This window comes from Microcebus murinus, unplaced genomic scaffold (genome assembly GCF_040939455.1).
Source record: "Microcebus murinus isolate Inina unplaced genomic scaffold, M.murinus_Inina_mat1.0 scaf030_hap2_Mmur4.0, whole genome shotgun sequence".
NCBI lineage: Eukaryota > Metazoa > Chordata > Mammalia > Primates > Cheirogaleidae > Microcebus > Microcebus murinus.
Window position 1 is genome coordinate 225,530 of NW_027438976.1, and position 23,732 is coordinate 249,261.

Sequence of the window (23,732 nt, forward strand, 5' to 3'; positions counted from 1 at the left end):
TGTTCTGTCCCCTTTCTGGGAGCGAGGCGGCGGCCCGGGGTGGGGGTCACCCCCACCCTCAGCGCCCGCGCGGTGCCTGGCGCCCCAGCCCGCACCGTGGGGCCTCCTCTTGTCCCAAGCCGCGACACCGCCGCCACGCGGCAGCATGCGTGGCATCTGGACTGTCAGGTCTCAGACCAAAGGTCTGCTCTGTGGGAACCGACACGCTGGAGGAAACCTTGAGAGTCTGAGAGGGGAGGGAGTTCCAGAAGAAGGCCAGGATGTCATTTTGAGGGAGTATGTGACCAGAACTCGTCCCGTTGCTTTTGGGGTTCTATGGGCTACACGCAGGAATCTTTGGTGGTGGCACCTGATGTTGGGGGATCCGGAGTCACACCCAGACCTGCTCCACAGGCCTCCTTTTACTTTTCTCTTCGGATTCATTATGTTTAAAAAGTGTCTCTTACCTCTAGGATTGCATTTTCTTTTCTCTCTCTTTTCAAGCAGATGATGGGAGTACAAGTATTCAGGTGACATGTGTTGCCCGTGCCGCCCTCCCCCCTGTGTTCTTTTTTTTTTTTTTTTTTTGAGACAGAGTCTCGTTTTGCTGCCCAGGCTAGAGTGAGTGCCATGGCGTCAGCCTAGCTCACAGCAACCTCAATCTCCGGGCTCAAGCAATCCTGCTGCCTCAGCCTCCCGAGTAGTTGGGACTACAGGCATGCACCACCACGCCCGGCTGTGTTTTTCTATATATATTAGTTGGCCAATTAATTTCTTTCTATTTTTAGTAGAGACGGGGTCTCGCTCTTGCTCAGGCTGGTTTCGAACTCCTGACCTGGAGCAATCCGCCCGCCTCGGCCTCCCAGAGAGCTAGGATTACAGGCGTGAGCCACCGCGCCCGGCCCCCCCTGTGTTCTTATTCATATACCTCTCATGTTGTTCCAGCGTATTGTGGGGGTACCAATGTTAAGGTCGGGTGCCTTGCCCTCTCCAAGCCTCCCCCCTCGGGTCAGAGCTTCAAGTGCGCCCATCCCCCAGTCGGTGCGCACCCACCCCATGCCTAATGGATGTGTATGCCCCTCCCCTCCCCCCACCCGCCCGCCCGACACCCACCCGATGAAGGTGATTCCTCTCTGTCCACTTAGGCGTCCATCCGTTCGTACCAGTTTGCTGGTGAGCGCGCTCACGTGGTGCTCGTGTGTCCATTCTTGGGATACTTGGCTTACTGGAACGGGTTCCAGCTCTGGCCAGGAGAACACGAGAGGCGCCCTCTCACCGCTGCTCCTCACAGCCGAATGGCACTCCGTGGTGTCCACGCGCCACATTTTATTGATGCACTCCTGGATGGATGGGCACTCGGGTCGCTTCCACGTCTTTGGGATTGTGAATTGTGCCCTAACTGTAACCCTAACCCTTACCCAGCCCGTCTCCTCTGCCCCTGCCTGACGCACTCCTCCCCGGCCAGGCCCGTCACTGTCCTGGGCCCCCGCCTGACCGGCTCCTCCCCGCCCGGCCGGTCACCGTCCTCTGCCCCTGCCTGACACGCTCCTTCCCGCCCGGCCTCTCACCGTCCTCGGCCCCTGCCTGACCGGCTCCTCCGTCGCCTGGGCCTTCCAAGGGCTTGGTGTGGATGCTGCTTCCAGGAAGCCCTCCAGAAACCCGGCAGCAGGGTGGCCGCAGCAGTCTCCAGCAGCCGTCCCTAAGTCGCGTGAGTGCGGGGGACGTGCCCCCGCTGTGCCGCGGGGGCCCAGCCTGGTGTCTTCCCTGAGGCCCTGCGGCTGCCGGCTGGGCTGCGGCTCCCCGCAAGGGGAGAGCCGCGGAGGTGGGGACTGGGGACGTACACGCAGCTCTCCACGTCGGATTCCGGGGCTCTCTGTCCTGCCCGAAGGCCCAGCTGGCCTGCGGGTCCTTAGAGTGGCAAAAACCTCCGAAAACTGAGACTGAGGGTCCGGTGGGTGTCTGCACTTTTGTGCTGGGCACCCCAGGGAGGCCCGGGGGCTGGCTGGACAACGCGGTCTGCTGGGCGGGGGGGGGGGGGGGGGTTGGAGGAGCAACTGATGCCCTTTGCACTTTGGGTAGCAAGAGTCTGAGGTGTCTCTGAGCCCTGTGCCCTGTGGGGGCGGGGCGGGGGGGAGGAGGAGGAGGAGGAGGAGGAGGTGGGAAGGGCCGGGGCCTGCAGTCCTGTTCCCGGGGTGGCACGGCAAGTGGCTTCTTCCACAGGCTGCTTGGCCTGGGCTCCCTGCACCTGGGCCTTTGGAGGACCGGCCCTGTGCTTGCCAACACTTCCTGCAGGGACCCAGAGCTGGGAGGTGGCATCTCTCAGCCCTGGGTCGGGCAGAGCCCCAGCGGGCCATGCCCACAACCTCTCTCAGCACCGGTCCCCCAGAAGGCTCCTTTGGGACCAGGATTCTCTTGCGGTGACTCTTTAAGGTCTGGCCCCTGGATGGAGGGGCACCAGGAGTAGAGGAGCAGGAAGGGGAAGGGGGTGGCCATGCGAGGGGACACTTTGAGGCCAAGTCCCAGCTTCAGCCTGATCCTCCTGGGAACCCCGCTCTGAGACAAGGAGCCGGGCTTCGCATTCCCACAGCAGCCAGTCGTGGGCTGAGGACACCTGGGGCGTTGGGAACTCCCTGGCTTCTCCTTGGTTTAACATCTAGAGCTGCTTGTGAATCGCGCCGCCACACACACCCGAGCGCAGGTGTCTTCCGCACAGACTGCGGGCCTCGCTCTTCTGAATGCCGCTGGCTCGCCACCCACCCACGGGTGAACCTGGTCAGGGTGCTTTCTCTCAGGGGCAGACTCTTTTCCGGGCGGGCTACCGGTGTCTCTGTTTGCTCGTTTCTTTCTTCCATTTCGGGAAAGTCTTCCTTGCTGGGTGTGGAAATCTCCTATGCCTTCCCTCGCCTATTCTGTCAGCTTTAAAATTCTCTTTCAGTTGCCACCCTCACAGATGGATTAGGAAACTCTTTCCGGTGCACTCATTAGTGAAATGACCTCCAGGAGGCTGGAATCCAATATCAAATGGCCGATTTTTAGCGAGTCCACACGCCAGGGTGGTCGGGGTCCAATGCAGCCCCGGCCAGGCCCAGGCCCCTTGGACTGGGCCACAGGAGGACACGGAGGAGGGTCCCGGCCCCCACGAAGCGGTGCCGGCAGTTCTCCACGGGCTTGGGCGTTTTCCAGAGGTAGGAGATGGAGGGGACTGATTTCTTCAGCGCCCCCCAAACCACGCCACCCCACCCCACCCATGGGACACATCCCCAGAGAGAGACGCCCCATACACTGGCTGTGCCCCAGCCCTGGCCCGGGGGAATAGGCGGCAGCCCACCCACAGGGCGAGGGGGGGGGCGCAGCTGAAAGGGGTTGTGGGGGAGGGCGGCCCCTGGCTGGGGTCAAAGGGCGAGCGTCCCGCGCGTGCGCAGTCAGCGGCAGCGACGCGCTGGGGGTGGGCAGCGGGTAGGTGAAGGAGGCCGGGCGAGGAGACGAGGGGGGCTGGGAGGGCTCCACCTTGGCGAGTCCAGCCGTGGAGGCGCATCTTGTGTGAGTGTGAGTGAGTGTGAGTGTGTGTGTGTGTGTATAGAGAGACAGCCCCCCACCCCGCCCCGCCCCGCCCATCACCCCCGTCCCTGGGAGCCCGCCGGACCCGGCCGGCGAACTCAACCGGCCCGGCCCGGCGCGGGGCCTGGGGCGGGAGGCGGCGGCGGGGAAGCCCAGAGAGGCTCGGCTTCTCGAGCGGGGCAGGGGCGCCCTCCGCCGCCGTCTAGGGCCACACCACCCTGAACGCCCCCGATCTCGTCTGGTCTCGGAAGCTAAGCAGGGTCGGGCCTGGTTAGTACTTGGATGGGAGACCGCCTGGGAATACCGGGTGCCACAGGCTGCTGCTTTTTTTTTTTTTTTTTTTTCTTGCCTCTTGTTCTGTCCCCTTTCTGGGAGCGAGGCGGCGGCCCGGGGTGGGGGTCACCCCCACCCTCAGCGCCCGCGCGGTGCCTGGCGCCCCAGCCCGCACCGTGGGGCCTCCTCTTGTCCCAAGCCGCGACACCGCGGCCACGCGGCAGCATGCGTGGCATCTGGACTGTCAGGTCTCAGACCAAAGGTCTGCTCTGTGGGAACCGACACGCTGGAGGAAACCTTGAGAGTCTGAGAGGGGAGGGAGTTCCAGAAGAAGGCCAGGATGTCATTTTGAGGGAGTATGTGACCAGAACTCGTCCCGTTGCTTTTGGGGTTCTATGGGCTACACGCAGGAATCTTTGGTGGTGGCACCTGATGTTGGGGGATCCGGAGTCACACCCAGACCTGCTCCACAGGCCTCCTTTTACTTTTCTCTTCGGATTCATTATTTTTAAAAAGTGTCTCTTACCTCTAGGATTGCATTTTCTTTTCTCTCTCTTTTCAAGCAGATGATGGGAGTACAAGTATTCAGGTGACATGTGTTGCCCGTGCCGCCCTCCCCCCTGTGTTCTTTTTTTTTTTTTTTTGAGACAGAGTCTCGTTTTGCTGCCCAGGCTAGAGTGAGTGCCATGGCGTCAGCCTAGCTCACAGCAACCTCAATCTCCGGGCTCAAGCAATCCTGCTGCCTCAGCCTCCCGAGTAGTTGGGACTACAGGCATGCACCACCACGCCCGGCTGTGTTTTTCTATATATATTGGTTGGCCAATTAATTTCTTTCTATTTTTAGTAGAGACGGGGTCTCGCTCTTGCTCAGGCTGGTTTCGAACTCCTGACCTGGAGCAATCCGCCCGCCTCGGCCTCCCAGAGAGCTAGGATTACAGGCGTGAGCCACCGCGCCCGGCCCCCCCTGTGTTCTTATTCATATACCTCTCATGTTGTTCCAGCGTATTGTGGGGGTACCAATGTTAAGGTCGGGTGCCTTGCCCTCTCCAAGCCTCCCCCCTCGGGTCAGAGCTTCAAGTGCGCCCATCCCCCAGTCGGTGCGCACCCACCCCATGCCTAATGGATGTGTATGCCCCTCCCCTCCCCCCACCCGCCCGCCCGACACCCACCCGATGAAGGTGATTCCTCTCTGTCCACTTAGGCGTCCATCCGTTCGTACCAGTTTGCTGGTGAGCGCGCTCACGTGGTGCTCGTGTGTCCATTCTTGGGATACTTGGCTTACTGGAACGGGTTCCAGCTCTGGCCAGGAGAACACGAGAGGCGCCCTCTCACCGCTGCTCCTCACAGCCGAATGGCACTCCGTGGTGTCCACGCGCCACATTTTATTGATGCACTCCTGGATGGATGGGCACTCGGGTCGCTTCCACGTCTTTGGGATTGTGAATTGTGCCCTAACTGTAACCCTAACCCTTACCCAGCCCGTCTCCTCTGCCCCTGCCTGACGCACTCCTCCCCGGCCAGGCCCGTCACTGTCCTGGGCCCCCGCCTGACCGGCTCCTCCCCGCCCGGCCGGTCACCGTCCTCTGCCCCTGCCTGACACGCTCCTTCCCGCCCGGCCTCTCACCGTCCTCGGCCCCTGCCTGACCGGCTCCTCCGTCGCCTGGGCCTTCCAAGGGCTTGGTGTGGATGCTGCTTCCAGGAAGCCCTCCAGAAACCCGGCAGCAGGGTGGCCGCAGCAGTCTCCAGCAGCCGTCCCTAAGTCGCGTGAGTGCGGGGGACGTGCCCCCGCTGTGCCGCGGGGGCCCAGCCTGGTGTCTTCCCTGAGGCCCTGCGGCTGCCGGCTGGGCTGCGGCTCCCCGCAAGGGGAGAGCCGCGGAGGTGGGGACTGGGGACGTACACGCAGCTCTCCACGTCGGATTCCGGGGCTCTCTGTCCTGCCCGAAGGCCCAGCTGGCCTGCGGGTCCTTAGAGTGTCAAAAACCTCCGAAAACTGAGACTGAGGGTCCGGTGGGTGTCTGCACTTTTGTGCTGGGCACCCCAGGGAGGCCCGGGGGCTGGCTGGACAACGCGGTCTGCTGGGCGGGGGGGGGGTTGGAGGAGCAACTGATGCCCTTTGCACTTTGGGTAGCAAGAGTCTGAGGTGTCTCTGAGCCCTGTGCCCTGTGGGGGCGGGGCGGGGGGGAGGAGGAGGAGGAGGAGGAGGAGGTGGGAAGGGCCGGGGCCTGCAGTCCTGTTCCCGGGGTGGCACGGCAAGTGGCTTCTTCCACAGGCTGCTTGGCCTGGGCTCCCTGCACCTGGGCCTTTGGAGGACCGGCCCTGTGCTTGCCAACACTTCCTGCAGGGACCCAGAGCTGGGAGGTGGCATCTCTCAGCCCTGGGTTGGGCAGAGCCCCAGCGGGCCATGCCCACAACCTCTCTCAGCACCGGTCCCCCAGAAGGCTCCTTTGGGACCAGGATTCTCTTGCGGTGACTCTTTAAGGTCTGGCCCCTGGATGGAGGGGCACCAGGAGTAGAGGAGCAGGAAGGGGAAGGGGGTGGCCATGCGAGGGGACACTTTGAGGCCAAGTCCCAGCTTCAGCCTGATCCTCCTGGGAACCCCGCTCTGAGACAAGGAGCCGGGCTTCGCATTCCCACAGCAGCCAGTCGTGGGCTGAGGACACCTGGGGCGTTGGGAACTCCCTGGCTTCTCCTTGGTTTAACATCTAGAGCTGCTTGTGAATCGCGCCGCCACACACACCCGAGCGCAGGTGTCTTCCGCACAGACTGCGGGCCTCGCTCTTCTGAATGCCGCTGGCTCGCCACCCACCCACGGGTGAACCTGGTCAGGGTGCTTTCTCTCAGGGGCAGACTCTTTTCCGGGCGGGCTACCGGTGTCTCTGTTTGCTCGTTTCTTTCTTCCATTTCGGGAAAGTCTTCCTTGCTGGGTGTGGAAATCTCCTATGCCTTCCCTCGCCTATTCTGTCAGCTTTAAAATTCTCTTTCAGTTGCCACCCTCACAGATGGATTAGGAAACTCTTTCCGGTGCACTCATTAGTGAAATGACCTCCAGGAGGCTGGAATCCAATATCAAATGGCCGATTTTTAGCGAGTCCACACGCCAGGGTGGTCGGGGTCCAATGCAGCCCCGGCCAGGCCCAGGCCCCTTGGACTGGGCCACAGGAGGACACGGAGGAGGGTCCCGGCCCCCACGAAGCGGTGCCGGCAGTTCTCCACGGGCTTGGGCGTTTTCCAGAGGTAGGAGATGGAGGGGACTGATTTCTTCAGCGCCCCCCAAACCACGCCACCCCACCCCACCCATGGGACACATCCCCAGAGAGAGACGCCCCATACACTGGCTGTGCCCCAGCCCTGGCCCGGGGGAATAGGCGGCAGCCCACCCACAGGGCGAGGGGGGGGGCGCAGCTGAAAGGGGTTGTGGGGGAGGGCGGCCCCTGGCTGGGGTCAAAGGGCGAGCGTCCCGCGCGTGCGCAGTCAGCGGCAGCGACGCGCTGGGGGTGGGCAGCGGGTAGGTGAAGGAGGCCGGGCGAGGAGACGAGGGGGGCTGGGAGGGCTCCACCTTGGCGAGTCCAGCCGTGGAGGCGCATCTTGTGTGAGTGTGAGTGAGTGTGAGTGTGTGTGTGTGTGTATAGAGAGACAGCCCCCCACCCCGCCCCGCCCCGCCCATCACCCCCGTCCCTGGGAGCCCGCCGGACCCGGCCGGCGAACTCAACCGGCCCGGCCCGGCGCGGGGCCTGGGGCGGGAGGCGGCGGCGGGGAAGCCCAGAGAGGCTCGGCTTCTCGAGCGGGGCAGGGGCGCCCTCCGCCGCCGTCTAGGGCCACACCACCCTGAACGCCCCCGATCTCGTCTGGTCTCGGAAGCTAAGCAGGGTCGGGCCTGGTTAGTACTTGGATGGGAGACCGCCTGGGAATACCGGGTGCCACAGGCTGCTGCTTTTTTTTTTTTTTTTTTTTCTTGCCTCTTGTTCTGTCCCCTTTCTGGGAGCGAGGCGGCGGCCCGGGGTGGGGGTCACCCCCACCCTCAGCGCCCGCGCGGTGCCTGGCGCCCCAGCCCGCACCGTGGGGCCTCCTCTTGTCCCAAGCCGCGACACCGCGGCCACGCGGCAGCATGCGTGGCATCTGGACTGTCAGGTCTCAGACCAAAGGTCTGCTCTGTGGGAACCGACACGCTGGAGGAAACCTTGAGAGTCTGAGAGGGGAGGGAGTTCCAGAAGAAGGCCAGGATGTCATTTTGAGGGAGTATGTGACCAGAACTCGTCCCGTTGCTTTTGGGGTTCTATGGGCTACACGCAGGAATCTTTGGTGGTGGCACCTGATGTTGGGGGATCCGGAGTCACACCCAGACCTGCTCCACAGGCCTCCTTTTACTTTTCTCTTCGGATTCATTATTTTTAAAAAGTGTCTCTTACCTCTAGGATTGCATTTTCTTTTCTCTCTCTTTTCAAGCAGATGATGGGAGTACAAGTATTCAGGTGACATGTGTTGCCCGTGCCGCCCTCCCCCCTGTGTTCTTTTTTTTTTTTTTTTTGAGACAGAGTCTCGTTTTGCTGCCCAGGCTAGAGTGAGTGCCATGGCGTCAGCCTAGCTCACAGCAACCTCAATCTCCGGGCTCAAGCAATCCTGCTGCCTCAGCCTCCCGAGTAGTTGGGACTACAGGCATGCACCACCACGCCCGGCTGTGTTTTTCTATATATATTGGTTGGCCAATTAATTTCTTTCTATTTTTAGTAGAGACGGGGTCTCGCTCTTGCTCAGGCTGGTTTCGAACTCCTGACCTGGAGCAATCCGCCCGCCTCGGCCTCCCAGAGAGCTAGGATTACAGGCGTGAGCCACCGCGCCCGGCCCCCCCTGTGTTCTTATTCATATACCTCTCATGTTGTTCCAGCGTATTGTGGGGGTACCAATGTTAAGGTCGGGTGCCTTGCCCTCTCCAAGCCTCCCCCCTCGGGTCAGAGCTTCAAGTGCGCCCATCCCCCAGTCGGTGCGCACCCACCCCATGCCTAATGGATGTGTATGCCCCTCCCCTCCCCCCACCCGCCCGCCCGACACCCACCCGATGAAGGTGATTCCTCTCTGTCCACTTAGGCGTCCATCCGTTCGTACCAGTTTGCTGGTGAGCGCGCTCACGTGGTGCTCGTGTGTCCATTCTTGGGATACTTGGCTTACTGGAACGGGTTCCAGCTCTGGCCAGGAGAACACGAGAGGCGCCCTCTCACCGCTGCTCCTCACAGCCGAATGGCACTCCGTGGTGTCCACGCGCCACATTTTATTGATGCACTCCTGGATGGATGGGCACTCGGGTCGCTTCCACGTCTTTGGGATTGTGAATTGTGCCCTAACTGTAACCCTAACCCTTACCCAGCCCGTCTCCTCTGCCCCTGCCTGACGCACTCCTCCCCGGCCAGGCCCGTCACTGTCCTGGGCCCCCGCCTGACCGGCTCCTCCCCGCCCGGCCGGTCACCGTCCTCTGCCCCTGCCTGACACGCTCCTTCCCGCCCGGCCTCTCACCGTCCTCGGCCCCTGCCTGACCGGCTCCTCCGTCGCCTGGGCCTTCCAAGGGCTTGGTGTGGATGCTGCTTCCAGGAAGCCCTCCAGAAACCCGGCAGCAGGGTGGCCGCAGCAGTCTCCAGCAGCCGTCCCTAAGTCGCGTGAGTGCGGGGGACGTGCCCCCGCTGTGCCGCGGGGGCCCAGCCTGGTGTCTTCCCTGAGGCCCTGCGGCTGCCGGCTGGGCTGCGGCTCCCCGCAAGGGGAGAGCCGCGGAGGTGGGGACTGGGGACGTACACGCAGCTCTCCACGTCGGATTCCGGGGCTCTCTGTCCTGCCCGAAGGCCCAGCTGGCCTGCGGGTCCTTAGAGTGTCAAAAACCTCCGAAAACTGAGACTGAGGGTCCGGTGGGTGTCTGCACTTTTGTGCTGGGCACCCCAGGGAGGCCCGGGGGCTGGCTGGACAACGCGGTCTGCTGGGCGGGGGGGGGGGGGTTGGAGGAGCAACTGATGCCCTTTGCACTTTGGGTAGCAAGAGTCTGAGGTGTCTCTGAGCCCTGTGCCCTGTGGGGGCGGGGCGGGGGGGAGGAGGAGGAGGAGGAGGAGGAGGTGGGAAGGGCCGGGGCCTGCAGTCCTGTTCCCGGGGTGGCACGGCAAGTGGCTTCTTCCACAGGCTGCTTGGCCTGGGCTCCCTGCACCTGGGCCTTTGGAGGACCGGCCCTGTGCTTGCCAACACTTCCTGCAGGGACCCAGAGCTGGGAGGTGGCATCTCTCAGCCCTGGGTCGGGCAGAGCCCCAGCGGGCCATGCCCACAACCTCTCTCAGCACCGGTCCCCCAGAAGGCTCCTTTGGGACCAGGATTCTCTTGCGGTGACTCTTTAAGGTCTGGCCCCTGGATGGAGGGGCACCAGGAGTAGAGGAGCAGGAAGGGGAAGGGGGTGGCCATGCGAGGGGACACTTTGAGGCCAAGTCCCAGCTTCAGCCTGATCCTCCTGGGAACCCCGCTCTGAGACAAGGAGCCGGGCTTCGCATTCCCACAGCAGCCAGTCGTGGGCTGAGGACACCTGGGGCGTTGGGAACTCCCTGGCTTCTCCTTGGTTTAACATCTAGAGCTGCTTGTGAATCGCGCCGCCACACACACCCGAGCGCAGGTGTCTTCCGCACAGACTGCGGGCCTCGCTCTTCTGAATGCCGCTGGCTCGCCACCCACCCACGGGTGAACCTGGTCAGGGTGCTTTCTCTCAGGGGCAGACTCTTTTCCGGGCGGGCTACCGGTGTCTCTGTTTGCTCGTTTCTTTCTTCCATTTCGGGAAAGTCTTCCTTGCTGGGTGTGGAAATCTCCTATGCCTTCCCTCGCCTATTCTGTCAGCTTTAAAATTCTCTTTCAGTTGCCACCCTCACAGATGGATTAGGAAACTCTTTCCGGTGCACTCATTAGTGAAATGACCTCCAGGAGGCTGGAATCCAATATCAAATGGCCGATTTTTAGCGAGTCCACACGCCAGGGTGGTCGGGGTCCAATGCAGCCCCGGCCAGGCCCAGGCCCCTTGGACTGGGCCACAGGAGGACACGGAGGAGGGTCCCGGCCCCCACGAAGCGGTGCCGGCAGTTCTCCACGGGCTTGGGCGTTTTCCAGAGGTAGGAGATGGAGGGGACTGATTTCTTCAGCGCCCCCCAAACCACGCCACCCCACCCCACCCATGGGACACATCCCCAGAGAGAGACGCCCCATACACTGGCTGTGCCCCAGCCCTGGCCCGGGGGAATAGGCGGCAGCCCACCCACAGGGCGAGGGGGGGGGCGCAGCTGAAAGGGGTTGTGGGGGAGGGCGGCCCCTGGCTGGGGTCAAAGGGCGAGCGTCCCGCGCGTGCGCAGTCAGCGGCAGCGACGCGCTGGGGGTGGGCAGCGGGTAGGTGAAGGAGGCCGGGCGAGGAGACGAGGGGGGCTGGGAGGGCTCCACCTTGGCGAGTCCAGCCGTGGAGGCGCATCTTGTGTGAGTGTGAGTGAGTGTGAGTGTGTGTGTGTGTGTATAGAGAGACAGCCCCCCACCCCGCCCCGCCCCGCCCATCACCCCCGTCCCTGGGAGCCCGCCGGACCCGGCCGGCGAACTCAACCGGCCCGGCCCGGCGCGGGGCCTGGGGCGGGAGGCGGCGGCGGGGAAGCCCAGAGAGGCTCGGCTTCTCGAGCGGGGCAGGGGCGCCCTCCGCCGCCGTCTAGGGCCACACCACCCTGAACGCCCCCGATCTCGTCTGGTCTCGGAAGCTAAGCAGGGTCGGGCCTGGTTAGTACTTGGATGGGAGACCGCCTGGGAATACCGGGTGCCACAGGCTGCTGCTTTTTTTTTTTTTTTTTTTTCTTGCCTCTTGTTCTGTCCCCTTTCTGGGAGCGAGGCGGCGGCCCGGGGTGGGGGTCACCCCCACCCTCAGCGCCCGCGCGGTGCCTGGCGCCCCAGCCCGCACCGTGGGGCCTCCTCTTGTCCCAAGCCGCGACACCGCGGCCACGCGGCAGCATGCGTGGCATCTGGACTGTCAGGTCTCAGACCAAAGGTCTGCTCTGTGGGAACCGACACGCTGGAGGAAACCTTGAGAGTCTGAGAGGGGAGGGAGTTCCAGAAGAAGGCCAGGATGTCATTTTGAGGGAGTATGTGACCAGAACTCGTCCCGTTGCTTTTGGGGTTCTATGGGCTACACGCAGGAATCTTTGGTGGTGGCACCTGATGTTGGGGGATCCGGAGTCACACCCAGACCTGCTCCACAGGCCTCCTTTTACTTTTCTCTTCGGATTCATTATTTTTAAAAAGTGTCTCTTACCTCTAGGATTGCATTTTCTTTTCTCTCTCTTTTCAAGCAGATGATGGGAGTACAAGTATTCAGGTGACATGTGTTGCCCGTGCCGCCCTCCCCCCTGTGTTCTTTTTTTTTTTTTTTTTTTGAGACAGAGTCTCGTTTTGCTGCCCAGGCTAGAGTGAGTGCCATGGCGTCAGCCTAGCTCACAGCAACCTCAATCTCCGGGCTCAAGCAATCCTGCTGCCTCAGCCTCCCGAGTAGTTGGGACTACAGGCATGCACCACCACGCCCGGCTGTGTTTTTCTATATATATTGGTTGGCCAATTAATTTCTTTCTATTTTTAGTAGAGACGGGGTCTCGCTCTTGCTCAGGCTGGTTTCGAACTCCTGACCTGGAGCAATCCGCCCGCCTCGGCCTCCCAGAGAGCTAGGATTACAGGCGTGAGCCACCGCGCCCGGCCCCCCCTGTGTTCTTATTCATATACCTCTCATGTTGTTCCAGCGTATTGTGGGGGTACCAATGTTAAGGTCGGGTGCCTTGCCCTCTCCAAGCCTCCCCCCTCGGGTCAGAGCTTCAAGTGCGCCCATCCCCCAGTCGGTGCGCACCCACCCCATGCCTAATGGATGTGTATGCCCCTCCCCTCCCCCCACCCGCCCGCCCGACACCCACCCGATGAAGGTGATTCCTCTCTGTCCACTTAGGCGTCCATCCGTTCGTACCAGTTTGCTGGTGAGCGCGCTCACGTGGTGCTCGTGTGTCCATTCTTGGGATACTTGGCTTACTGGAACGGGTTCCAGCTCTGGCCAGGAGAACACGAGAGGCGCCCTCTCACCGCTGCTCCTCACAGCCGAATGGCACTCCGTGGTGTCCACGCGCCACATTTTATTGATGCACTCCTGGATGGATGGGCACTCGGGTCGCTTCCACGTCTTTGGGATTGTGAATTGTGCCCTAACTGTAACCCTAACCCTTACCCAGCCCGTCTCCTCTGCCCCTGCCTGACGCACTCCTCCCCGGCCAGGCCCGTCACTGTCCTGGGCCCCCGCCTGACCGGCTCCTCCCCGCCCGGCCGGTCACCGTCCTCTGCCCCTGCCTGACACGCTCCTTCCCGCCCGGCCTCTCACCGTCCTCGGCCCCTGCCTGACCGGCTCCTCCGTCGCCTGGGCCTTCCAAGGGCTTGGTGTGGATGCTGCTTCCAGGAAGCCCTCCAGAAACCCGGCAGCAGGGTGGCCGCAGCAGTCTCCAGCAGCCGTCCCTAAGTCGCGTGAGTGCGGGGGACGTGCCCCCGCTGTGCCGCGGGGGCCCAGCCTGGTGTCTTCCCTGAGGCCCTGCGGCTGCCGGCTGGGCTGCGGCTCCCCGCAAGGGGAGAGCCGCGGAGGTGGGGACTGGGGACGTACACGCAGCTCTCCACGTCGGATTCCGGGGCTCTCTGTCCTGCCCGAAGGCCCAGCTGGCCTGCGGGTCCTTAGAGTGGCAAAAACCTCCGAAAACTGAGACTGAGGGTCCGGTGGGTGTCTGCACTTTTGTGCTGGGCACCCCAGGGAGGCCCGGGGGCTGGCTGGACAACGCGGTCTGCTGGGCGGGGGGGGGGGGTTGGAGGAGCAACTGATGCCCTTTGCACTTTGGGTAGCAAGAGTCTGAGGTGTCTCTGAGCCCTGTGCCCTGTGGGGGCGGGGCGGGGGGGAGGAGGAGGAGGAGGAGGAGGAGGTGGGAAGGGCCGGGGCCTGCAGTCCTGTTCCCGGGGTGGCACGGCAAGTGGCTTCTTCCACAGGCTGCTTGGCCTGGGCTCCCTGCACCTGGGCCTTTGGAGGACCGGCCCTGTGCTTGCCAACACTTCCTGCAGGGACCCAGAGCTGGGAGGTGGCATCTCTCAGCCCTGGGTCGGGCAGAGCCCCAGCGGGCCATGCCCACAACCTCTCTCAGCACCGGTCCCCCAGAAGGCTCCTTTGGGACCAGGATTCTCTTGCGGTGACTCTTTAAGGTCTGGCCCCTGGATGGAGGGGCACCAGGAGTAGAGGAGCAGGAAGGGGAAGGGGGTGGCCATGCGAGGGGACACTTTGAGGCCAAGTCCCAGCTTCAGCCTGATCCTCCTGGGAACCCCGCTCTGAGACAAGGAGCCGGGCTTCGCATTCCCACAGCAGCCAGTCGTGGGCTGAGGACACCTGGGGCGTTGGGAACTCCCTGGCTTCTCCTTGGTTTAACATCTAGAGCTGCTTGTGAATCGCGCCGCCACACACACCCGAGCGCAGGTGTCTTCCGCACAGACTGCGGGCCTCGCTCTTCTGAATGCCGCTGGCTCGCCACCCACCCACGGGTGAACCTGGTCAGGGTGCTTTCTCTCAGGGGCAGACTCTTTTCCGGGCGGGCTACCGGTGTCTCTGTTTGCTCGTTTCTTTCTTCCATTTCGGGAAAGTCTTCCTTGCTGGGTGTGGAAATCTCCTATGCCTTCCCTCGCCTATTCTGTCAGCTTTAAAATTCTCTTTCAGTTGCCACCCTCACAGATGGATTAGGAAACTCTTTCCGGTGCACTCATTAGTGAAATGACCTCCAGGAGGCTGGAATCCAATATCAAATGGCCGATTTTTAGCGAGTCCACACGCCAGGGTGGTCGGGGTCCAATGCAGCCCCGGCCAGGCCCAGGCCCCTTGGACTGGGCCACAGGAGGACACGGAGGAGGGTCCCGGCCCCCACGAAGCGGTGCCGGCAGTTCTCCACGGGCTTGGGCGTTTTCCAGAGGTAGGAGATGGAGGGGACTGATTTCTTCAGCGCCCCCCAAACCACGCCACCCCACCCCACCCATGGGACACATCCCCAGAGAGAGACGCCCCATACACTGGCTGTGCCCCAGCCCTGGCCCGGGGGAATAGGCGGCAGCCCACCCACAGGGCGAGGGGGGGGGCGCAGCTGAAAGGGGTTGTGGGGGAGGGCGGCCCCTGGCTGGGGTCAAAGGGCGAGCGTCCCGCGCGTGCGCAGTCAGCGGCAGCGACGCGCTGGGGGTGGGCAGCGGGTAGGTGAAGGAGGCCGGGCGAGGAGACGAGGGGGGCTGGGAGGGCTCCACCTTGGCGAGTCCAGCCGTGGAGGCGCATCTTGTGTGAGTGTGAGTGAGTGTGAGTGTGTGTGTGTGTGTATAGAGAGACAGCCCCCCACCCCGCCCCGCCCCGCCCATCACCCCCGTCCCTGGGAGCCCGCCGGACCCGGCCGGCGAACTCAACCGGCCCGGCCCGGCGCGGGGCCTGGGGCGGGAGGCGGCGGCGGGGAAGCCCAGAGAGGCTCGGCTTCTCGAGCGGGGCAGGGGCGCCCTCCGCCGCCGTCTAGGGCCACACCACCCTGAACGCCCCCGATCTCGTCTGGTCTCGGAAGCTAAGCAGGGTCGGGCCTGGTTAGTACTTGGATGGGAGACCGCCTGGGAATACCGGGTGCCACAGGCTGCTGCTTTTTTTTTTTTTTTTTTTTCTTGCCTCTTGTTCTGTCCCCTTTCTGGGAGCGAGGCGGCGGCCCGGGGTGGGGGTCACCCCCACCCTCAGCGCCCGCGCGGTGCCTGGCGCCCCAGCCCGCACCGTGGGGCCTCCTCTTGTCCCAAGCCGCGACACCGCGGCCACGCGGCAGCATGCGTGGCATCTGGACTGTCAGGTCTCAGACCAAAGGTCTGCTCTGTGGGAACCGACACGCTGGAGGAAACCTTGAGAGTCTGAGAGGGGAGGGAGTTCCAGAAGAAGGCCAGGATGTCATTTTGAGGGAGTATGTGACCAGAACTCGTCCCGTTGCTTTTGGGGTTCTATGGGCTACACGCAGGAATCTTTGGTGGTGGCACCTGATGTTGGGGGATCCGGAGTCACACCCAGACCTGCTCCACAGGCCTCCTTTTACTTTTCTCTTCGGATTCATTATTTTTAAAAAGTGTCTCTTACCTCTAGGATTGCATTTTCTTTTCTCTCTCTTTTCAAGCAGATGATGGGAGTACAAGTATTCAGGTGACATGTGTTGCCCGTGCCGCCCTCCCCCCTGTGTTCTTTTTTTTTTTTTTTTTTTGAGACAGAGTCTCGTTTTGCTGCCCAGGCTAGAGTGAGTGCCATGGCGTCAGCCTAGCTCACAGCAACCTCAATCTCCGGGCTCAAGCAATCCTGCTGCCTCAGCCTCCCGAGTAGTTGGGACTACAGGCATGCACCACCACGCCCGGCTGTGTTTTTCTATATATATTAGTTGGCCAATTAATTTCTTTCTATTTTTAGTAGAGACGGGGTCTCGCTCTTGCTCAGGCTGGTTTCGAACTCCTGACCTGGAGCAATCCGCCCGCCTCGGCCTCCCAGAGAGCTAGGATTACAGGCGTGAGCCACCGCGCCCGGCCCCCCCTGTGTTCTTATTCATATACCTCTCATGTTGTTCCAGCGTATTGTGGGGGTACCAATGTTAAGGTCGGGTGCCTTGCCCTCTCCAAGCCTCCCCCCTCGGGTCAGAGCTTCAAGTGCGCCCATCCCCCAGTCGGTGCGCACCCACCCCATGCCTAATGGATGTGTATGCCCCTCCCCTCCCCCCACCCGCCCGCCCGACACCCACCCGATGAAGGTGATTCCTCTCTGTCCACTTAGGCGTCCATCCGTTCGTACCAGTTTGCTGGTGAGCGCGCTCACGTGGTGCTCGTGTGTCCATTCTTGGGATACTTGGCTTACTGGAACGGGTTCCAGCTCTGGCCAGGAGAACACGAGAGGCGCCCTCTCACCGCTGCTCCTCACAGCCGAATGGCACTCCGTGGTGTCCACGCGCCACATTTTATTGATGCACTCCTGGATGGATGGGCACTCGGGTCGCTTCCACGTCTTTGGGATTGTGAATTGTGCCCTAACTGTAACCCTAACCCTTACCCAGCCCGTCTCCTCTGCCCCTGCCTGACGCACTCCTCCCCGGCCAGGCCCGTCACTGTCCTGGGCCCCCGCCTGACCGGCTCCTCCCCGCCCGGCCGGTCACCGTCCTCTGCCCCTGCCTGACACGCTCCTTCCCGCCCGGCCTCTCACCGTCCTCGGCCCCTGCCTGACCGGCTCCTCCGTCGCCTGGGCCTTCCAAGGGCTTGGTGTGGATGCTGCTTCCAGGAAGCCCTCCAGAAACCCGGCAGCAGGGTGGCCGCAGCAGTCTCCAGCAGCCGTCCCTAAGTCGCGTGAGTGCGGGGGACGTGCCCCCGCTGTGCCGCGGGGGCCCAGCCTGGTGTCTTCCCTGAGGCCCTGCGGCTGCCGGCTGGGCTGCGGCTCCCCGCAAGGGGAGAGCCGCGGAGGTGGGGACTGGGGACGTACACGCAGCTCTCCACGTCGGATTCCGGGGCTCTCTGTCCTGCCCGAAGGCCCAGCTGGCCTGCGGGTCCTTAGAGTGGCAAAAACCTCCGAAAACTGAGACTGAGGGTCCGGTGGGTGTCTGCACTTTTGTGCTGGGCACCCCAGGGAGGCCCGGGGGCTGGCTGGACAACGCGGTCTGCTGGGCGGGGGGGGGGGGGGGGTTGGAGGAGCAACTGATGCCCTTTGCACTTTGGGTAGCAAGAGTCTGAGGTGTCTCTGAGCCCTGTGCCCTGTGGGGGCGGGGCGGGGGGGAGGAGGAGGAGGAGGAGGAGGAGGTGGGAAGGGCCGGGGCCTGCAGTCCTGTTCCCGGGGTGGCACGGCAAGTGGCTTCTTCCACAGGCTGCTTGGCCTGGGCTCCCTGCACCTGGGCCTTTGGAGGACCGGCCCTGTGCTTGCCAACACTTCCTGCAGGGACCCAGAGCTGGGAGGTGGCATCTCTCAGCCCTGGGTCGGGCAGAGCCCCAGCGGGCCATGCCCACAACCTCTCTCAGCACCGGTCCCCCAGAAGGCTCCTTTGGGACCAGGATTCTCTTGCGGTGACTCTTTAAGGTCTGGCCCCTGGATGGAGGGGCACCAGGAGTAGAGGAGCAGGAAGGGGAAGGGGGTGGCCATGCGAGGGGACACTTTGAGGCCAAGTCCCAGCTTCAGCCTGATCCTCCTGGGAACCCCGCTCTGAGACAAGGAGCCGGGCTTCGCATTCCCACAGCAGCCAGTCGTGGGCTGAGGACACCTGGGGCGTTGGGAACTCCCTGGCTTCTCCTTGGTTTAACATCTAGAGCTGCTTGTGAATCGCGCCGCCACACACACCCGAGCGCAGGTGTCTTCCGCACAGACTGCGGGCCTCGCTCTTCTGAATGCCGCTGGCTCGCCACCCACCCACGGGTGAACCTGGTCAGGGTGCTTTCTCTCAGGGGCAGACTCTTTTCCGGGCGGGCTACCGGTGTCTCTGTTTGCTCGTTTCTTTCTTCCATTTCGGGAAAGTCTTCCTTGCTGGGTGTGGAAATCTCCTATGCCTTCCCTCGCCTATTCTGTCAGCTTTAAAATTCTCTTTCAGTTGCCACCCTCACAGATGGATTAGGAAACTCTTTCCGGTGCACTCATTAGTGAAATGACCTCCAGGAGGCTGGAATCCAATATCAAATGGCCGATTTTTAGCGAGTCCACACGCCAGGGTGGTCGGGGTCCAATGCAGCCCCGGCCAGGCCCAGGCCCCTTGGACTGGGCCACAGGAGGACACGGAGGAGGGTCCCGGCCCCCACGAAGCGGTGCCGGCAGTTCTCCACGGGCTTGGGCGTTTTCCAGAGGTAGGAGATGGAGGGGACTGATTTCTTCAGCGCCCCCCAAACCACGCCACCCCACCCCACCCATGGGACACATCCCCAGAGAGAGACGCCCCATACACTGGCTGTGCCCCAGCCCTGGCCCGGGGGAATAGGCGGCAGCCCACCCACAGGGCGAGGGGGGGGGCGCAGCTGAAAGGGGTTGTGGGGGAGGGCGGCCCCTGGCTGGGGTCAAAGGGCGAGCGTCCCGCGCGTGCGCAGTCAGCGGCAGCGACGCGCTGGGGGTGGGCAGCGGGTAGGTGAAGGAGGCCGGGCGAGGAGACGAGGGGGGCTGGGAGGGCTCCACCTTGGCGAGTCCAGCCGTGGAGGCGCATCTTGTGTGAGTGTGAGTGAGTGTGAGTGTGTGTGTGTGTGTATAGAGAGACAGCCCCCCACCCCGCCCCGCCCCGCCCATCACCCCCGTCCCTGGGAGCCCGCCGGACCCGGCCGGCGAACTCAACCGGCCCGGCCCGGCGCGGGGCCTGGGGCGGGAGGCGGCGGCGGGGAAGCCCAGAGAGGCTCGGCTTCTCGAGCGGGGCAGGGGCGCCCTCCGCCGCCGTCTAGGGCCACACCACCCTGAACGCCCCCGATCTCGTCTGGTCTCGGAAGCTAAGCAGGGTCGGGCCTGGTTAGTACTTAGATGGGAGACCGCCTGGGAATACCGGGTGCCACAGGCTGCTGCTTTTTTTTTTTTTTTTTTTTCTTGCCTCTTGTTCTGTCCCCTTTCTGGGAGCGAGGCGGCGGCCCGGGGTGGGGGTCACCCCCACCCTCAGCGCCCGCGCGGTGCCTGGCGCCCCAGCCCGCACCGTGGGGCCTCCTCTTGTCCCAAGCCGCGACACCGCGGCCACGCGGCAGCATGCGTGGCATCTGGACTGTCAGGTCTCAGACCAAAGGTCTGCTCTGTGGGAACCGACACGCTGGAGGAAACCTTGAGAGTCTGAGAGGGGAGGGAGTTCCAGAAGAAGGCCAGGATGTCATTTTGAGGGAGTATGTGACCAGAACTCGTCCCGTTGCTTTTGGGGTTCTATGGGCTACACGCAGGAATCTTTGGTGGTGGCACCTGATGTTGGGGGATCCGGAGTCACACCCAGACCTGCTCCACAGGCCTCCTTTTACTTTTCTCTTCGGATTCATTATTTTTAAAAAGTGTCTCTTACCTCTAGGATTGCATTTTCTTTTCTCTCTCTTTTCAAGCAGATGATGGGAGTACAAGTATTCAGGTGACATGTGTTGCCCGTGCCGCCCTCCCCCCTGTGTTCTTTTTTTTTTTTTTTTTTTTGAGACAGAGTCTCGTTTTGCTGCCCAGGCTAGAGTGAGTGCCATGGCGTCAGCCTAGCTCACAGCAACCTCAATCTCCGGGCTCAAGCAATCCTGCTGCCTCAGCCTCCCGAGTAGTTGGGACTACAGGCATGCACCACCACGCCCGGCTGTGTTTTTCTATATATATTAGTTGGCCAATTAATTTCTTTCTATTTTTAGTAGAGACGGGGTCTCGCTCTTGCTCAGGCTGGTTTCGAACTCCTGACCTGGAGCAATCCGCCCGCCTCGGCCTCCCAGAGAGCTAGGATTACAGGCGTGAGCCACCGCGCCCGGCCCCCCCTGTGTTCTTATTCATATACCTCTCATGTTGTTCCAGCGTATTGTGGGGGTACCAATGTTAAGGTCGGGTGCCTTGCCCTCTCCAAGCCTCCCCCCTCGGGTCAGAGCTTCAAGTGCGCCCATCCCCCAGTCGGTGCGCACCCACCCCATGCCTAATGGATGTGTATGCCCCTCCCCTCCCCCCACCCGCCCGCCCGACACCCACCCGATGAAGGTGATTCCTCTCTGTCCACTTAGGCGTCCATCCGTTCGTACCAGTTTGCTGGTGAGCGCGCTCACGTGGTGCTCGTGTGTCCATTCTTGGGATACTTGGCTTACTGGAACGGGTTCCAGCTCTGGCCAGGAGAACACGAGAGGCGCCCTCTCACCGCTGCTCCTCACAGCCGAATGGCACTCCGTGGTGTCCACGCGCCACATTTTATTGATGCACTCCTGGATGGATGGGCACTCGGGTCGCTTCCACGTCTTTGGGATTGTGAATTGTGCCCTAACTGTAACCCTAACCCTTACCCAGCCCGTCTCCTCTGCCCCTGCCTGACGCACTCCTCCCCGGCCAGGCCCGTCACTGTCCTGGGCCCCCGCCTGACCGGCTCCTCCCCGCCCGGCCGGTCACCGTCCTCTGCCCCTGCCTGACACGCTCCTTCCCGCCCGGCCTCTCACCGTCCTCGGCCCCTGCCTGACCGGCTCCTCCGTCGCCTGGGCCTTCCAAGGGCTTGGTGTGGATGCTGCTTCCAGGAAGCCCTCCAGAAACCCGGCAGCAGGGTGGCCGCAGCAGTCTCCAGCAGCCGTCCCTAAGTCGCGTGAGTGCGGGGGACGTGCCCCCGCTGTGCCGCGGGGGCCCAGCCTGGTGTCTTCCCTGAGGCCCTGCGGCTGCCGGCTGGGCTGCGGCTCCCCGCAAGGGGAGAGCCGCGGAGGTGGGGACTGGGGACGTACACGCAGCTCTCCACGTCGGATTCCGGGGCTCTCTGTCCTGCCCGAAGGCCCAGCTGGCCTGCGGGTCCTTAGAGTGGCAAAAACCTCCGAAAACTGAGACTGAGGGTCCGGTGGGTGTCTGCACTTTTGTGCTGGGCACCCCAGGGAGGCCCGGGGGCTGGCTGGACAACGCGGTCTGCTGGGCGGGGGGGGGGGGGGGGGGGTTGGAGGAGCAACTGATGCCCTTTGCACTTTGGGTAGCAAGAGTCTGAGGTGTCTCTGAGCCCTGTGCCCTGTGGGGGCGGGGCGGGGGGGAGGAGGAGGAGGAGGAGGAGGAGGTGGGAAGGGCCGGGGCCTGCAGTCCTGTTCCCGGGGTGGCACGGCAAGTGGCTTCTTCCACAGGCTGCTTGGCCTGGGCTCCCTGCACCTGGGCCTTTGGAGGACCGGCCCTGTGCTTGCCAACACTTCCTGCAGGGACCCAGAGCTGGGAGGTGGCATCTCTCAGCCCTGGGTCGGGCAGAGCCCCAGCGGGCCATGCCCACAACCTCTCTCAGCACCGGTCCCCCAGAAGGCTCCTTTGGGACCAGGATTCTCTTGCGGTGACTCTTTAAGGTCTGGCCCCTGGATGGAGGGGCACCAGGAGTAGAGGAGCAGGAAGGGGAAGGGGGTGGCCATGCGAGGGGACACTTTGAGGCCAAGTCCCAGCTTCAGCCTGATCCTCCTGGGAACCCCGCTCTGAGACAAGGAGCCGGGCTTCGCATTCCCACAGCAGCCAGTCGTGGGCTGAGGACACCTGGGGCGTTGGGAACTCCCTGGCTTCTCCTTGGTTTAACATCTAGAGCTGCTTGTGAATCGCGCCGCCACACACACCCGAGCGCAGGTGTCTTCCGCACAGACTGCGGGCCTCGCTCTTCTGAATGCCGCTGGCTCGCCACCCACCCACGGGTGAACCTGGTCAGGGTGCTTTCTCTCAGGGGCAGACTCTTTTCCGGGCGGGCTACCGGTGTCTCTGTTTGCTCGTTTCTTTCTTCCATTTCGGGAAAGTCTTCCTTGCTGGGTGTGGAAATCTCCTATGCCTTCCCTCGCCTATTCTGTCAGCTTTAAAATTCTCTTTCAGTTGCCACCCTCACAGATGGATTAGGAAACTCTTTCCGGTGCACTCATTAGTGAAATGACCTCCAGGAGGCTGGAATCCAATATCAAATGGCCGATTTTTAGCGAGTCCACACGCCAGGGTGGTCGGGGTCCAATGCAGCCCCGGCCAGGCCCAGGCCCCTTGGACTGGGCCACAGGAGGACACGGAGGAGGGTCCCGGCCCCCACGAAGCGGTGCCGGCAGTTCTCCACGGGCTTGGGCGTTTTCCAGAGGTAGGAGATGGAGGGGACTGATTTCTTCAGCGCCCCCCAAACCACGCCACCCCACCCCACCCATGGGACACATCCCCAGAGAGAGACGCCCCATACACTGGCTGTGCCCCAGCCCTGGCCCGGGGGAATAGGCGGCAGCCCACCCACAGGGCGAGGGGGGGGGCGCAGCTGAAAGGGGTTGTGGGGGAGGGCGGCCCCTGGCTGGGGTCAAAGGGCGAGCGTCCCGCGCGTGCGCAGTCAGCGGCAGCGACGCGCTGGGGGTGGGCAGCGGGTAGGTGAAGGAGGCCGGGCGAGGAGACGAGGGGGGCTGGGAGGGCTCCACCTTGGCGAGTCCAGCCGTGGAGGCGCATCTTGTGTGAGTGTGAGTGAGTGTGAGTGTGTGTGTGTGTGTATAGAGAGACAGCCCCCCACCCCGCCCCGCCCCGCCCATCACCCCCGTCCCTGGGAGCCCGCCGGACCCGGCCGGCGAACTCAACCGGCCCGGCCCGGCGCGGGGCCTGGGGCGGGAGGCGGCGGCGGGGAAGCCCAGAGAGGCTCGGCTTCTCGAGCGGGGCAGGGGCGCCCTCCGCCGCCGTCTAGGGCCACACCACCCTGAACGCCCCCGATCTCGTCTGGTCTCGGAAGCTAAGCAGGGTCGGGCCTGGTTAGTACTTGGATGGGAGACCGCCTGGGAATACCGGGTGCCACAGGCTGCTGCTTTTTTTTTTTTTTTTTTTTCTTGCCTCTTGTTCTGTCCCCTTTCTGGGAGCGAGGCGGCGGCCCGGGGTGGGGGTCACCCCCACCCTCAGCGCCCGCGCGGTGCCTGGCGCCCCAGCCCGCACCGTGGGGCCTCCTCTTGTCCCAAGCCGCGACACCGCGGCCACGCGGCAGCATGCGTGGCATCTGGACTGTCAGGTCTCAGACCAAAGGTCTGCTCTGTGGGAACCGACACGCTGGAGGAAACCTTGAGAGTCTGAGAGGGGAGGGAGTTCCAGAAGAAGGCCAGGATGTCATTTTGAGGGAGTATGTGACCAGAACTCGTCCCGTTGCTTTTGGGGTTCTATGGGCTACACGCAGGAATCTTTGGTGGTGGCACCTGATGTTGGGGGATCCGGAGTCACACCCAGACCTGCTCCACAGGCCTCCTTTTACTTTTCT

The 23,732-nt window shown here is 63.0% G+C and overlaps 6 non-coding genes across 6 annotated transcripts; all 6 read left to right on the forward strand.

The window, feature by feature from the left end:
• The first annotated feature begins 3,737 nt into the window (after positions 1–3,737).
• On the forward strand, positions 3,738–3,856 carry LOC142868376 (5S ribosomal RNA). The gene has a single exon (XR_012917394.1). It is a non-coding gene; the product is annotated as a 5S ribosomal RNA (ribosomal RNA).
• A 3,761-nt stretch (positions 3,857–7,617) lies between these two features.
• On the forward strand, positions 7,618–7,736 carry LOC142868378 (5S ribosomal RNA). Its single transcript, XR_012917396.1, has one exon. It is a non-coding gene; the product is annotated as a 5S ribosomal RNA (ribosomal RNA).
• A 3,765-nt stretch (positions 7,737–11,501) lies between these two features.
• Positions 11,502–11,620, forward strand: LOC142868379 (5S ribosomal RNA). Its single transcript, XR_012917397.1, has one exon. It is a non-coding gene; the product is annotated as a 5S ribosomal RNA (ribosomal RNA).
• Positions 11,621–15,386: 3,766 nt separating this feature from the next.
• LOC142868380 (5S ribosomal RNA) lies at positions 15,387–15,505 on the forward strand. Its single transcript, XR_012917398.1, has one exon. It is a non-coding gene; the product is annotated as a 5S ribosomal RNA (ribosomal RNA).
• A 3,770-nt stretch (positions 15,506–19,275) lies between these two features.
• LOC142868385 (5S ribosomal RNA) lies at positions 19,276–19,394 on the forward strand. Its single transcript, XR_012917403.1, has one exon. It is a non-coding gene; the product is annotated as a 5S ribosomal RNA (ribosomal RNA).
• Positions 19,395–23,168: 3,774 nt separating this feature from the next.
• On the forward strand, positions 23,169–23,287 carry LOC142868381 (5S ribosomal RNA). The gene has a single exon (XR_012917399.1). It is a non-coding gene; the product is annotated as a 5S ribosomal RNA (ribosomal RNA).
• The last annotated feature ends 445 nt before the right edge of the window (positions 23,288–23,732 follow it).